This window comes from Schistocerca nitens, chromosome 1, assembly GCF_023898315.1.
Source record: "Schistocerca nitens isolate TAMUIC-IGC-003100 chromosome 1, iqSchNite1.1, whole genome shotgun sequence".
NCBI classification, from domain to species: domain Eukaryota; kingdom Metazoa; phylum Arthropoda; class Insecta; order Orthoptera; family Acrididae; genus Schistocerca; species Schistocerca nitens.
The window spans coordinates 222,300,895-222,318,054 of record NC_064614.1 but is presented as its reverse complement, the minus strand read 5'-3'; the positions used below and the strand labels follow the sequence as shown (position 1 = coordinate 222,318,054).

General features: G+C 44.8%; 1 protein-coding gene across 1 annotated transcript in view; it reads left to right on the top strand.

Annotated features, from left to right (window-relative positions):
- Positions 1-1,528: 1,528 nt before the first annotated feature.
- LOC126235153 (progestin and adipoQ receptor family member 3-like) overlaps positions 1,529-17,160 on the top strand; it is a 122,212-nt gene continuing 106,580 nt past the window's right edge. The window contains exon 1 of the mRNA XM_049943889.1: positions 1,529-1,570. The gene's annotated coding sequence lies outside the window, so the exon portion shown is untranslated. The remainder of the gene's footprint in view (positions 1,571-17,160) is intronic.

The window sequence follows — 17,160 nt, the reverse complement described above, 5'->3', positions numbered from 1 at the left end:
ATCATTGCTTGTACAGCCCTCTCGCAGTGTCCGGAGCAAGTATGGTGGGTCTGACACACCGGTGTCAATGTGTTCTTTTTTCCATTTCCAGGAGTGTATATACGTATATGGTATTTTTTAAGGGCTACAATCTTTTTAAATTCTCATCTTCTTATGGTTCTTTCTTATAGCAATTCTTATATTAGTTCTCATATTTTATTCTTATGTTTATTCTTCAGCAAGATTTGTGCATTCCCTTCGATGATACCGACCGTAGAAAAATATGAAACATAGAATTTCCGAACAACACGAGCATATCGCTGCAGCATGTTTTCCATAGTGACATTTCATTGTATGAATCTTACTCGGGAAAGAAACTTTGTTAACACTGCTGAAGATTTCACGCTTTGGAAATAATTTTACGGCAAAACAAACATAACGGCTCATTTTATCGAAAACTGGCTCTTCCAACTGACTACTAATCAAGATACACTACTGGAATTTCGCCAAAACAGTTTCAAATAATTTTCTCATTTATTTTTTTAAATCGGTTCACCAGACATACGGTTAGTAAAACGAATAACGACAACATTATTCCATCGTGGACTGGAAAACATTCGTTTAGCAATCTTCTACGGACGTGGGGATATAAATGGAAAACAAAGACGAAAGTAATAATCGGCTCTGGAACACAGGGCGCAAAATTGTGAAGTCGTGATGCTAGGCACTGTGCCACAACTGCGGCTGACCGATTTCAAAAAATGGTTCAAATGGCTCTGAGCACTATGGGACTCAACATCTGTGGTCATAAGTCCCCTAGAACTTAGAACTACTTAAACCTAACTAACCTAAGGACATCACACACATCCATGCCCGAGGCAGGATTCGAACCTGCGACCGTAGCAGTCGCGGCTGACCGATTTACCCGCTAAAAGGCACAAATAAGGAACTCAAAAACTTTGACCGTGGTTTTCTTAGAAGAGGTCAAATATCTATGGATAAGCCGAGAGACGGGACTGCTACGGTCGCAGGTTCGAATCCTGCCTCGGGCATGGGTGTGTGTGATGTCCTTAGGTTAGTTAGGTTTAAGTAGTTCTAAGTTCTAGGGGACTTATGACCTAAGATGTTGAGTCCCATAGTGCTCAGAGCCATTTAAACCATTTGATAAGCCGAGAGACGTGTTCGCTTGTTTTGAGTCCTCTTGCACTGAGCGAAGTTTCTGCGAAATCAGGTTGCTGCACATGCCGCGTTCTCCTGTTATTACTAGTTTTCCATCCGAGCTCTGATATTCATACAGTTTCCTCTCTCTCTTCTCCAAAATTCTCTGTTACTACAGCGAACATGAAACTTGAAGAGCGAGTGGCAGTGCACGCACTCCTGTGTGGCGGTGTTGTCGCAGATGATTCACAGAGTGCGAGGCAGCGCCCGCCTGCGGGCAGAGTTGTGAGCAGCGTCGTGTAGCGCAGCGCGTGTGACGTGGAGTGGAGAGGCGGAGAGAGTGACCACTTTTACTGCCGCTGGCCGCCACGCGTCTCAGTCGCCGCCGCAGCTTCCACCGGCGCGGGCGTCCGTCTCTCGCGGCAGCAGGCAGGTAACCAAGGCCGCCGAGCGAGGCTCACTCTCACTGCTTTTTGCTGCGTGCCGCCCGTCTTCTGCCTCAGCGCAGCTCGCATACACTGAGGTGACAAAAGTCGTGGGATAGCACATGCACGTGCACAGATGGCGGTAGCATCGCGTACGCAAGGTGCAAAATGACAGGGCATTATGGCCGCAACATGGGAATGTAAGCGGTGTGGTAGTTGAAGCAAGAAGCGTAGGGGATTCCATTTCGGAAATCGTCAGGCAATTTAATATTCCGAGATCAGCATCTACATCTACATCCATACTCCGCAAGCCACCTGACGGTGTGTGGCGGAGGGTACCTTGAGTACCTCTATCGGTTCTCCCTTCTATTCCAGTCTCGTATTGTTCGTGGAAAGAATGATTGTCGGTATGCCTCTGTGCGGGCTCTAATCCCTCTGATTTTATCCTCATGGTCTCTTCGCGAGATATACGTAGGAGGGAGCAATATACTGCTTGACTCCTCGGTGAAGGTATGTTCTCGAAATTTCAACAAAAGCCCGTACCGAGCTACTGAGCTTCCAGTGGAGTTAATCTATCATCTCCGTAACGCTTTTGCGATTACTAAATGATCCTGTAACGAAGCGCGCTGCTCTCCGTTGGATCTTCTCTATCTCTTCTATCGACCCTATCTGGTACGGATCCCACACTGCTGAGCAGCATTCAAGCAGTGCGCGAACAAGCGTACTGTAACCTACTTCCTTTATTTTCGGATTGCATTTCCTTAGGATTCTTCCAATGAATGTCAGTCTGGCATCTGCTTTACCGACGATCAACTTTATATGATCATTCCGTTTTAAATCACTCCTAATGCGTCCTCCCAGATAATTTATGGAATTAACTGCTTCCAGTTGCTGACCTGCTATACTGTAGCTAAATGACAAGGGACCTTTCTTTCTATGTATTCGCAGCACATTACACTTGTCTACATTGAGATTCAATTGCCATTCCCTGGACCATGCGTCAATTCGCTGCGGATCCTTCTACATTTCAGTACAATTTTCCATTGTTACAACCTCTCGATATACAACAGCATCATCCGCAAAAAGCTTCAGTGAACTTCCGATGTCATCCACCAGGTCATTTATGTATACTGTGAATAGCAACGGTCCTACGACACTCCCCTGCGGCACACCTGAAATCACTCTTACTTCGGAAGACTTCTCTCCATTGAGAATGACATACTGCGTTCTGTTATCTAGGAACTCTTAAATCCAATCACACAATTGGTCTGATAGTCCATATGCTCTTACTTTGTTCATTAAACGACTGGGGGAAACTGTATCGAACGCCTTGTGGAAGTCAAGAAACACGGCATCTACGTGGGAACCTGTGTCTATGGCCCTCTGAGTTTCGTGGACGAATAGCGCGAGCTGGGTTTCACACGACCGTCTTTTTCGAAACCCATGCTGATTCCTACAGAGTAGATTTCTAGTCTCCAGAAAAGTCATTATACTCGAACATAATACGTGTTCCAAAATTCTACAACTGATAGACGTTAGAGATATACGTCTATAGTTCTGCACATCTGTTCGACGTCCCTTCTTGAAAACTGGGATGACCTGTGCCCTTTTCCAGTCCTTTGGAACGCTACGCTCTTCTAGAGACCTACGGTACACCGCTGCAAGAAGGGGGGCAAGTTCCTGTGCGTACTCTGTGTAAAATCGAACTGGTATCCCATCAGGTGCCGCGGCCTTTCCTCTTTTGAGCGATTTTGATTGTTTCTCTATCCCTCTGTCGTCTATTTCGATATCTACCATTTTGTCATCTGTGCGACAATCTAGAGAAGGAACTACAGTGCAGTCTTCCTCTGTGAAACAGCTTTGGAAAAAGACATTTATTGTTTCGGCCTTTAGTCTGTCATCCTCTGTTTCAGTACCATTTTGGTCACAGAGTGTCTGGATATTTTGTTTTGATCCACGTACCGCTTTCACATAAGACCAAAATTTCTTAGGATTTTCTGCCAAGTCAGTACATAGAACTTTACTTTCGAATTCATTGAACGCCTCTCGCATAGCCCTCCTCACACTACATTTCGCTTCGTACAATTTTTGTTTGTCTGCAAGGCTTTGGCTATGTTTATGTTTGCTGTGAAGTTCCCTTTGCTTCCGCAGCAGTTTTCTAACTCGGTTGTTGTACCACGGTAGCTCTTTTCCATCTCTTACGATCTTGCTTGGCACATACTCATCTAACAGATATTGTACGATGGTTTTGAACTTTGTCCACTGATCCTCAACACTATCTGTACTTGAGACAAAACTTTTGTGTTGAGCCATCCGGTACTATGAAATCTGCTTTTTGTGCAGTGTCAAGAAGGCGCCGAGAATACGAAATTACACACATTTCCTTTCCCCACGGCCAACGCAGTGGTCGACGGCCTTTACTTAACGACCGAGAGCAGCGGCGTTTGCTCAGTTAGTATTAACAAACAAGCTACATCATTAAATTACAGGCTCATATCGTTAACGTCGATATGCAGCAGGATTTTAGAAGATATATTGTGTTCGAACATTATGAATTACCTCGAAGAAAACGGCCTATTGACACACAGTCAACACGGGTTTAGAAAACATCGCTCCTGTGAAACACAACTAGTTCTTTATTCACATGAAGTGTTGAGCGCTATTGACAAGGGATTTCAGATCGATTCCGTATTTCTGGATTTCCGGAAGGCTTTTGACACTGTACCACACAAGCGGCTCCTAGTGAAATTGCGTGCTTGTGGAATATCGTCTCAGTTAAGTGCCTGGGTTTGTGATTTCCTGTCAGAGAGGTCACAGTTCGTAGTAATTGACGAAAAGTCATCGAGTAAAGCAGAAGTGATTTCTGGCGTTCCTTAAGGCAGTGTTATAGGCCATTTGCTGTTCCTTATCCATATTAACGATTTTGGAGATAATCTGAGCAGCCGTCTTCGGTTGTTTACAGATGACGCTGTCGTTTATCGACTAATAAAGTCATCAGAAGACCAAAACGAACTGGAACACGATTTAGAAAATATATCTGAATGATGCGAAAAGTGACAGTTCACATTAAATAACGAAAAGTGTGAGGTCATCCACATGAGTGCTAAAAGGAACTCGTTAAACTTCGGCTACACGAGAAATCAGTCTAATCTAAAAGCCATAAATTCAACTAAATACTTAGGAATTACAATTACGAACAATTTAAATTGGAAGGAAAACATAGAAAATTTTGTGGGGAAGGCTAACCAAAGACTGCGTTTCATTGGCAGGACACTTAGAAAATGTAACAGACCTACTAAGGAGACTGCCTACACTACGCTTGTCCGTCTGTTGCGCGGTGTGGGATCCTTACCAGGTAGGACTGACAGAGTACATCGAAAAAGTTCAAAGAAAGGCAGCACCTTTTTTATCATCGCGAAATATGGAAGAGAGTGTCACACAAATGATACAGGATTTGGGCTGGACATCATTAAAAGAAAGACGTTTTTCGTTGCGACGGAATCTTCTCACGAAATTCCAATCACCAACTTTCTCCTCCGCAACTGAAAATATTTTGTTGACACCGACCTACATACGGAAGAACGATAACCAAGATAAAATAACGGAAATCAGAGCTCGTACGGAAAGATATAGGTGTTCACTCTTTCCGCGCGCTATGCGAGATTGGAATAATAGGGGATTGTGAAGGTTGTTCGATGAACCCTCTAAAAATGGTTCAAATGGCTCTGAGCACTATGGGACTTAACTTCTAAGGTCATCAGTCCCCTAGAACTTAGAACTACTTAAACCTATCTAACCTAAGGACATCACACACATCCATGCCCGACGCAGGATTCGAACCTGCGACCGTAGCGGTCGCGCGGTTCCAGACTGTAGCGCCTAGAACTGCTCGACCACCGCGGCCGGCGATGAACCCTCTGCCTGGCACTTAAATGTGATTTGCAGAGTATCCATGTAGTTGTAGATGTAGATGTAGATGTAGAAATAACAACCGCAGAAATCGGTTTGGGATGTACGACGAAAGTATCCGTTAGGATAGTGCGGCGAAATTTGGCGTTAATTGGCTATGGCAGAAGACGATCGACGCGAGTACCTATGATAAAGCAAGATATCGCCTGCAGTGCCTCTTCTCGTCTCGTTATCACATCGGTTGGAACCTTGACGACTGGAAAACCGTGGCCTGGTCAGATGAGTCCCGACTATGGCTGTTAAGAGCTGATTGTAGGGTTCGTGAATGGCGCAGAAGCCACGGACCCAAATTGGCAACAAGGCACTGTGGAAGCTGGTAGTAGCTCCATAGTGGTGTGGGCTGTGTTTACATACAATGGACTGGGTCCTCTGGTCCAACTGAACCGACCATGGACTGGAAATGGTTTTGTTCGGCTACTTGGAGACCATTTGCAGCCATTCATGGATTTCATGTTTCCAAACAACGGTGGAATTTTTGTGGATGACAGTGCGCCATATCACCGGGCCACAATTGTTCGCAATTTGTTTCAAGAACTGGACAATTCGAGGGAATGATTTGGGCTCACACATCGCTCAACATGAATACCATGGAACATTTATGGGACATAATCAAGAGGTCAGTTCGTGCACGAAATCCTGCACCGGTAACATTTGCGCAGTTATAAAGGCCTATAGGGGAAACATAGTTTAGTATATCTGCAGGTGATTTCCAACGACTTGTTCTTTCCATCCCGCTTCGAGTTGCTGCATTAGGCCGGGCAAAAGGAGTTCCGGCATGATATTAGGAGATATCTCATGACTTTTGTTACCTCATTGTATAGTCCAACTTTAATTACGTGACATCTGACGTTTAAGGGACGAAGTTGCGTTGTTTTTCCGAAAGTTACAGGGGTTGGGGGGGGGGGGGGGGCAAAAAATAGGAAACCACAAGAAATCCGTGTCTGAGAATAAATGCAGATGCTAGCCAAAACTGGAGGTTGCGCTGTTGTATTTCACAACGAACGTTACCTGTGCAATGACCTCAATACGTTGCAAGTTCAAATGGCTCTAAGCACTATGGGACTTAACATCTGAGGTCAACAGTCCCATAGACTTAGAACTACTCTAACCTAATTAACCTAAGGACATCGCACACATCCATGCCCGAGGCAGGATTCAAACGTGCAACCGTAGCAGCAGCGCGGTTTCGGACTGAAGCGCCTAGAACCGCTCAGCCACAGCGGCCGGCACGTTGCAAGTGTCAGTTGTGCTCGGTACTGTGTTCTTTGTAGTTGTGAGTGCATTGTGTGGGAGCGCAGTGCATTCGAACGTGGGCGAATTATTGGTGACCGTGTAGTGGATGGTTCCGTAACCGAATTAGCCGAAATGGTTGTTTCAAGAGGCACCGTATCGATTTATACAGCACACAGGGAAAGAGGAAAAACATCGTCCGCTAAGGCACAACGGGGGCGATAAGTGTTCAAAATGGCTCTGAGCACTATGGGACTCAACTGCTGTGGTTATCAGTCCCCTAGAACTTAGAACTACTTAAAGCTAACTAACCTAAGGACATCACACATATCCATTCCCGAGGCAGGATTCGAACCTGCGACCGTAGCAGTCCCACGGTTCCGGACTGCGCGCCTAGAACCGCGAGACCACCGCGGCCGGCGCGATAATTGTGTGTTGACTGAATGTCACGGGGGTCATTGAAGAGTACTGTGACGAAAAATAAGACGACAGTTGTAAAAGTCACTGCAGAACTGAATGTCACATTCACGAACCCCGTCAGCACCAAAACAAGACGTAGGGAACCCATAAGCAGGGGACTGCAGGGACAGCTCTAATTCCAAAGCCACTTATCGGTGATGCAAATGCTCGTAACAGGAAAATATGGTGGCGAAGCCATAATACCTGGACTCTAGAGCAATGGGAGAATCTCATTTGGTCGGATGAGTCTTATTTCACACTGTTTGCAACTTCTGGCCCAGTTTACGATCCAAGAGCGAAAGATGGCGGGGAACCAGAGCGCAATATTATTGCGCCTTTGTGGGCTACTTTGAGCAACGGCCTTGCCGCAATGGGTACACCGGTTCCCGTCATATCACCGTCGGGTGTGGCCGGCACTTGGACAGGTGACCATCGGGGCCGCCATGCGCTGTTGCCATTTTTCGGGGTGTACTCAGCCTCGTGATGCCAATTGAGGAGCTACTCGGCCGAATAGCAGCGGCTCCGGTCAAAGAAAGCCATCATAACGACCGGGAGAGCGGTGTGCTGACCACATGTCCCTCCTATCCGCATCCTCAGCTGAGGATGACGCGGCGGTCGGATGGTCCCGATGGGCCACTTGTGGCCTGAAGACGGAGTGCTCTTGTGGTCTACTTTGGCGAGAAGGGTGCGTGATCGCTGTCCACCTCTCTCATTGTTACCAGAAGTGGCCACAATTTTGCCGGAATAGTGGAATAAGATTCCATTGAAAACCACGCTGGTTCTGTATATATCCGTACCGAGACCATTGGAAGCTGTTTTACACGCTAACAATTTTCCTACACCATATTAGGCCCGTTAATACGCTGTGTTTTTGGTGTTTCTATATTTTTCTACACCACCTGTATTTCAGCAGGCAGCTAAGGCTCTGTACACTCAGTAGCGGTAACAAAAGTCTCTCCTACAAAAAACACATAAAATGTCTTAACGGAACGTGTGGTGTAGCCTTCTATAATTTCTTTAAGCTTGTCAAAAATCTGTTCAAATTATTATAATTACAGCTGGAGTTGTGTTCATTTTTTTTTTCAAACGGATGAACTTTTGCAGTCCATGAAACAGTTTCAAACTTATCATGTCGCACTTCGATTACTACTGAACATAAATATTTCTATGTTTTCGTTGATTACCAAAATATCTTGCTGTGCACCGCTTCCTTCCAATGTTTTGTATCTCATTGCGTTTGCTATATGCAGCCTTTTGAAAAAACAGCGTGTTTCTTTTTGCAATGTTGCCTTTATTTAACTAGTAGCATGAAGTTTAAAATCTTTCTTCTATAAAAATCATGAAAAGTTCTGAAATTCACATATCATGCACGTTTCTAGTTTGTCTCCAAGCACGTAAAAAAAGTTCTTCGCTTTAATCAGGGCCAGAAATACGGCTTTTCTTGAATTTGGAGAAATTTTCGCGTCTGGAAAACTTTCATCTTTAAAACTGACGGGGACAATGCTTTGCGCAGCGGAAGTAGCAACACATTGGGAGCTGGCAATGCTATGTTCAGCTGGTGCATTGCTGGTGGGACCAGACCCGCGGCCCGCTCTCAAATGGCAACTGATTAAAATAAGATCGTATACGTCTTGGAAACTTTAATTCCACCAGACGCCCACAGCTACGGGGTTCTGGACATGGGAGATGCTGCTCCTTAATTCACGTGTAAACCAGATGGAGCTTCTGAGCCACCTCCCAGCTGCTACTTAAATGTGCACGTACGAGTCTGCACCTCACGTGCTCATTTAGAAAGTGACGATTGTGACACTACGGCAGCTGAGTGTGCCAACTACATAAGAATTTCACTTTGGGTGTCTAGCAACCTCCTGTTGGAGATTTTCCGTAATAGTCTTCCGCGGATATGCGTATTTTACATGTCGTGTCGACGAGTGTAACAAGTCCATTTGAAGCGTAAGTGATCTTTGTGTGGTTACGAGTGAATATGAAAGTGAAAGCAAAGTAGAGAGCGAAACCCGTTACGATCGCCCAGGCTAGTTTTCTCAAAGAGCCAACGGGCTTGAAAAAACATCTCACCGGCAGTGCCCTATTTCCTCACAGCACTCCTATACCGAGGGCAAGTCTGGCGTTTATTTCGTCTAATCTATGGTGGCAATGGTTGCGACTACGATTGCATCTCAATATTTGTGGCTGAATAAAATCCGCCTACTGTCACAAAACGTGTTTTATTAGTCTACACTGCTTTCTAAATTTGTGGGTTCGTTTTCAGGCACTATTTACTATCACAACATGTTCTTACATCAGCTTTTTGCAACTGCTCTGCTGCAGAAGTATGCAGCTACGCATTTATGCATCTTGATGCGAGCGGCTTGTATCATATCATGATTACCACATCATCATCATCATCATTATCATCGTAACCTTCGTTAACCATGTGACTCCCACTGTTACCCTCCAGACTTCTTCAGGCACTGCAGCTTTACTATATGAATCCACGTTGCTACTGTTGTTAGGAACTCTTTTCCGAAGATATTTGTCTGGAGTGTAGTCTTGTTAGTTAGTTAGTTACTTTCATGTTCTATGTATCATTTTGCACGATAAAGCGTCATGATGTGGAACGAGTCATTTTACATTCACATTGCAAGTAATTTGTACATCTATCTGTACTCTGAACATCACCATATTATTATTGTTATTACTATCATTATTTTCCCGAAATGAAAACGAGATATACAGATTGAGTTAGCAATTCCTATCCAGCACCTTTTACACATTACAAACATAGAAATTCTTCTACGAAATAGAAGGAGTTGTCAAGGAGAAGCTTTTTCAGTTCTTTTTCAAATTTTACCTAGCTGTCTGTTACACATTTTATATCACTGGGTAAGTGGTCAAAAATTTTTGTTGCAGCGTTGTGCACCCCTTTCTGTGCTAACGACAACCTTGATGTTGAGTAATGAATGTCATTTTATCTTCTTGTATTGTAATTACGTGTCTCATTATTCCTTTTGTTACAACAAACGTCATCAGGGAATAAATACACTGTGAAGCAGTAGTCAGAATGCCCAACTCCTTAAATAGATGTCTACAAGATGATCGCGGTTGAGCACCGCATATTATTCTTACAGCACGTTTCTGGGCAATGAAGATCTTCTTTCTTAAAGATGAGTTAGCTCAGAACATTTTACCATATGACGTTGGTGAATGAAAGTAAGCAAAATACGTCAACTTCCTGATTTCTCTCTCCCTAAAATTTTCTGATTCTAAGTGCAAATGTGGCTGAACTAAGTTGTTTTAGGAGTTCCAAAATGTGTTTTTCCAATCTAATTCCCATCAATATAGACACCTAAGAATTTTGAAGTTTTCACCCTATGTATTATTTGATCACCATGTGTTACACGTATCACTGGTACAGTGCTCCAGAGGTGCAGAACTGAATATGATGTTTCTTGGTGAAATTCAGGATCAGACCATTCGCAGAAAATCAGTCAATGATAATTTTGAGAATTTTGTTCACCATTTGTTCCGTTTCTGTATGTATACTGGGAGTGATTACAATATTGGTTTCATCTGCAAAAAGAGCTGAATCTGCTTGCTGTACATCAGACGGAAGATCATTTACATAAATGAGAAACAGTAGTGGACCTCAGATTGAGCCTTGTGGAATCCCATACGTGATTTCTCCCCAGCCAGAATTATGTCCCTGGATTTCTATTAAGTACAACTTTCTGCATTCTTTTGGTTAGATATGACATGATCCATTGGTTGGCTTACCATCAATACCATAAAACTTCAATTTACCTATGAGTTTACTATGATTCACACAATCAACTGCCACCGATAGGTCACAGAAAATACGTATCGGTGCTATTTTGTTATTTAATGCTTGTAATATCTAGTGTGTGAACATGTAAATGGCATTCTCAGTAGAGCAACCCTTTTGTATGGAAGAGAAACGTGAGCGAAGAACAGCACAGAGAAGGAGAGAATGGAAGCTTTGGGAGAGTGGTGCTCAGGTGTCGCCCTTGTTGTCCATGGGCTCTGCTTCCGAGGCACATCCTAGTATACCCGAAGAACTGCACCTGGATCCGCCCTCGGAGCAGGGTGAGTTGCGGCTAGTAACGCGTTCGCGTCGCTTGAGGGGATGTTTACTATCTTTTGGTTCAAACAATCGAGTTTTTTAAATTGCATTTTTGCATCCATAAAAGGGTTTAGAATCCATTCCTGAAACGGTTTTTCCGAATACGAAACGGAAATGTTTGTTATCCGCGGTTGAACAAAAAAATGCACCTGCCTGAAATCGGCCTTTTTCACGCATCGGTTTTTTTCTTTCGGAGGACGAGTTAATGTACCGGTGCTTAGGAGGGAACACACAAAATTAAAATGAAAGTTCGAACGCGTGTGTTTGGAAGTTAGCCCCCAAGCATTTGCATTCTGGTGCGAAGACTGTGGAGATTGCGACTTTCCTGGCAGTGAGCAGCTTCAACGAAGTGTATTCAGCAACTTCCGAAGACCATGACAACGATGGACGTCAACCTGGGACTCTATTCGACGTGGTTCGCCAAGCATTCGGTCGACCACCAGATTCAAGCGGTCGAAAACCGATTGTCACCGGCCGTACGAGCGGCTCTGGACCAGCGCAGGATCGCCCAGATCGAGCAGAACGCGCTCTATGAGGCAGAGGAAGGACTAGTTTATGGACCCGCAATAGGAGATTGAAGGTGCGTTGCATAATATTGCATTTATATGTAGTCAAAACTTCAAACGCGTTTTTCTCGAAATGAGGTTTTTTTTTTTATCGCGCGGTGTGGTAACTTCAAATCTACTGAACCGATTGGCATGATTCTTTGTTTCCGACGAAGCTAACTGTCTAGGAGTTGTACCACTTTTATTCCGATCCATCAACTATAAATATTTTTATTTGGACGACGAAGTCGAAAACTCGATGAAAAAACCCCCCTTTTTTTTTAAATGGCCGCGATTTTGTTTCCCATGGTCCAAATAACTTAAGCGAGGTACAACTCCTACAGAATCTTATATACTTCGCTAACGTCAACTCAATTTTGATTTCAGACGAGCCGACTGACCTGTGACATACAGCGCGTGGAGGTCTACATCGAAATTTTGTTTCGTTCCGACGGCACTCCTACCTTTTCTCTTCGACATTTCTGGTCGAAAAAATTCCAGTTTGTAGAGGAAATATCAATAAACATTTTGACCAAATTTAACATTGATATCTACACTACATCCCGAGAAAAAAATTCTCAAAGAACATGCTTTCTTCGGGCCAAAGGTAGTAAACCTCCCCTTAAGACGGAGTGCCAGTGTGGAGAATGGCCGCTTGGCTTCGGCCATTCACCCTGTGAGTGGGCAAGTGGCCGCTCCTTCAGGCAGGGTTCGAGCAAGCACAAGGGGGAGGGGTTTAGTGGTTATCAGGAGAACCAATGCTAGTGCGTCATGGAGCCCCTTAGACAGGTTCGAAAGAAAGCCAATGTACACTCGGTATGTCTGCCAAGGAGGGACTGGGGGGTGAGGGCGGCTCATCCGAGATACGGAGGCAGCCTTGCCTGCGGCTATCGAGCGTGCAGGGTGCAGTCGTCTGCATTTTGTGGCTCACGTCGGCGCCAACGACGCATGATGGTAAGTTCGTATACGACCAAACTGTTGAGGTCATCGGTCCCAAGCCTTACACACTATTTAATCTAACTTAAACTAACTGACGCCAAGGACAACAACACACACCCGTGCCCGAGGGAGGAGTCGAACCTCCGACGGTTGGAGCCGCGCAAACCGTAACAAGGCGCCTTAAACAACGCGGCTATCCCGCGCGGCAACGACGCATGCCGCATGGGTTCTGACGCCAGCCTCAGTTGATACAGGCGGCTGGGGGAGGTCGTGAAGACTGCTAGTCTCGCAAACAGGGTACAAGCAGAGCTCGCAGTTTGCAGCATCGTTCCCAGAGTGTATCGGGGTCCTTTGGTTTGGAGCCGAGTGGAGGGTCTCAGCCAGATGTTTCGTCGACTCTGTGCAGATTTCCAGACCTGTGTTATCGTGTAGGGATTTGTAGGATTCTCCTTGATAGGTCGGGGGTGCATTCCACAAAGGAAGCAGCTACTCAGCATGGGAGTGCACATGAGAGTCTTTTAGACTATACGGTAGATTGAGGTGCTCTGATGAACACTCGCCAGACAATACGCGGCAAGGGAAGTCAGACCGCGTTCAGAGTAAAGACACTTCGACTGTCAAAATTTCGTCAGTAAACTGTCGAAGTACTCGTAAAAAAGTTTCCGCATTTACTGCCCTTCAGGAAAGTCCTCGCGGTCAAATCATTCTTGGGACCGAGAGCTGGCTGAAACCGGAAGTGGATAGCTCTGAGATATTTGGCGAATGATGGAATGTATATCGGAAAGACAGATTGGAGGCCATAGGAGATGGAGTGTTCATTGCAGTTGACAAAAATGTTGTCTCTATTGAAATTAAATTTGAATGACAGTGGAGTTATCTGGTCGCGTTTAACAGGTATGGCAGTACTGATGCACGCTGTATTGCAGTAGTTCGCTTAATGAAGTTTTTTGTGAGGTAAGTGCTTAATGAAATGTATAGGTTATTGATAGGATTTCTTTTTAGTCAGGGCCATTCTTTTGTATTAACTATTTGAAGCCGGGTTGTAATTTATTGATTTACTTATTTTTTTATTTATTTATTTATTTATTTATTTTGAGCAGTCAGATTGCGATGCGCCAGATAAGAAAAAGTAAAGAGAAAGAAGGCTCAGTACGTTCAGTTTTACTCAGCTGTTTCAGAATCAAGTAACGTAGAAGTTTCATCTTCTCAGTCATTCAGCAATTTAAGTACAGATTCACGCATTTAAATAAAGAAGTTTCACAGTTCCAGAGTAATTCAAAGATTGTCTACGGCCATTACGCGTAAATACGCAGATCATGCGATTTTAGCCTACCGAGTATAGACTGAGTTGTCTTTGGATTAATTGCGGAGGGGTACAGAGAGACAGTTGTGCGAAATACTTTTGAACACGTTTTGCGAAAACTGTCTTGATCAGTTAGCTCAGCAGCCCACACGCCATTGAAATATCTTAGACCTTGTAGCTACGAATAGGCTGGACCTTATCGGCAGTGTCGGTGTACAAACCTGATTAGCGATCATGACGTCGTTATAGCAACAATGGATACGAAAGTTAATAAATCGCTCCAGAAGGCAAGGAGAGTGCCAGATAGAGCAGATAAGCCGTTGTCAGCATCTTACTTAGACAATGAACTGACTACACTTAGTTGCAGTAAGATGAACGTAAATCGTGGCCTGGAGAGTCGAGTGCCTCGTAAGTGAATAAGGAATGGAAAAGACCCACCATGACTTAATAACGAAATTCGGTAGATGCGGAGGCTGTCGCACTGACGGTCCAAAAGGAACGCACTAATAACGGCAAGCAAAGATTAGTAGAGCTCCGCGCGTTTGTGAAAAGATCTGTGCGCGAAACATTCAACAACTACGACAGTCATACCTTAGCAAAACATCTGGGAGAGAACTAGAGATAGTTTTGCTCGTATGTAAAATCGCTAAAAGGGTTCAAGGCTTCCGTTCAGTCCCACAGTCAGGTGTGTCAGTTGAAGATAGCGAAACGAAAGCCGAAGTTTTAAATTTCACAATCAAGAAATCGTTCACTCAGGAGAATAGTGCAAACATACCGAACAGAGACCAAGGCATCGTCAGGACTGCCCACGGAAGTGTGATAGGATCGCTGTTGTTCTCTGCATATGTAAATGATTAGGTGGACAGGATGGGCAGCAATCTGCTGTTGTTTGCTGATGATGCTGTGGTGTACGGTAAGGTGCCGAAGTTGAGTGACTGTAGGAAGATAGAGGAAATTGTTCAAATGTCTCTAAGCACCCTAGACTTAGAACTACGTGAACCTAACTAACCTAAGGACATCACACACATCCATGCCCGAGGCAGGATTCGAACCTGCGACCGTAGCAGCGGCGTAGTTCCGGACTGAAGCGCCCAAAACCGCTTGACCACAGCTGCCGGCAAGATAGAGGACTATTTAGACAAAATTTCTAGTTGGTGTGATGAATGACAGCTACCTCTAAATGTGTAAAAATGTAAGTTAATGCGGATGAGTAGGAAGAACTGTCCTGTAATGTTTGGATACAGTATTATTAGTGTTCTGCTTGACACTGTGAAGTCGTTTAAATCTCTGGGCATATTTTTCTATGCAGGCATTGACCGTCTTGTCGCTCAATGGGATAAATATGTTAACAGTTACGGCGATTACTTCTAAAACAGTGAACAGTTTAGTGCTTTTTTCCACCTCGTTTTCATATGACTGCCCCTTATACAAAACATCGATGTATTCAGAATATGAGGTCAGAGACAGAGGTCAATCTTTGTGAAGATGATAGGTGACGTGGGCCGTATGTGGCTACACTTCTGACCGGAGCAACAATGCTCCCTCTGGCCAGAGGAGTTGTCTCTTGCAACCAGGGAACCAGACAACGGAAGAGGCAGATGCAGCCACAATGCCCTTCGGAACGGTCAAGGAGTCGACAGTATAGGCTGCCGGGAAGTGATGGATTGCGTTGTTGAATGCGGCAGTTCAAAACGGATGTTCTTATTACAATAATAGGCATAGATTTCGTAGTAGGTGCAGTTTTTGTTAGTGGTAAAGTTCCGAAGGGAGTTCAACCAGCAATGCAACACATTTTTTCCCGACCAATTTCGGTTGAAAAATGAGGAATTTGTTATGGGGCATCGTGAATAATTTCCGCTTCAGCCCCTAGTTTCATGAAGTCCCGGTAAGTGGGGGCACTATACACAGCCTTCAAAACGGCGTTTGTAATGGAAGTGCGTTCCAAGCAGAGAGCTGCAAGTGAGTATCTTTTGGCGGAAAACCAGAGCATCGCAGATAGCCACAGGCGCTTGCAGAATGTATGTGGTGACCTGACAGTGAATAGAAGCACGTTGAGACGGTGGGCAACGCGTCTGTCTTATCATCGCAACAAGGTCGCTCAAACCCGTCCGATCTCCTGCGTGTCGGCCGGCCACAAACAGCTGTAACTCCTGCAATGTTCAAACGTGCGGACACTCTCATTCGTGATGATCGACGGATCACTATCAAACACTTCGTTGCTCAACTGGACGTCTCTGTCGGTAGCGCTTACACACTCGTCCGCCAGTGCCCGTTGGTTCCTCTCCGCCTAACAGCAAAACAAAAAGAAAAAAAATGGTTGAAATGGCTCTAAGCACTATTGGACTTAACATCTGTGGTCATCAGTCCCCTAGACTTAGAAACTACTTAAACCTAACTAACCTAAGGATATCACACACATTCATGCCTGAAACAGGATTCGAACCTGCGACCACAGCAGGCACGCGGTTCCTGACTGAAGCGCCTAGAACCGCTCGGCCACAGCGGCCGGCCCTAACAGCAGACCTAAAGAGCTAGGACCATCCGTGCAGAATTGCTTTCGCGTTACGAGGCTGAGTTTCTCATTATGAAGCAAAACTGCTTCCCTGCAATCGGAGGTTTAGAATGTGTGACTGCCAAAGCATCTGGATATTCCACTCACGATACCGCCAAACGTTTTACCTTGGTAGACGGACTTGAAGGGGGACCACTCGACATCGTGAAGGCAACTGAGGAGGTGCTCCAAGGAGAAGGTTTCGAAATGCCGACATAACAGGCGCGAGAGCGGTGTGCTAACCACATGCCGTGCAGTGGCGCTTTAGGGCAAAGTATGAAGCAGCAGTCGGGCCATTCTCTGGCTGGACTCAACCTGGTCATTACTAGAGACCGGATTTTCATGCAAATGCATACTTTTTTCTATTATTCGAGAAGCGTGCTCTTCGGATAACATGTTCGAATTGTTTATTTTCTTACGTTTTAGGCATGGTTCTATAGTGAATGTAAATGCAAATTTTG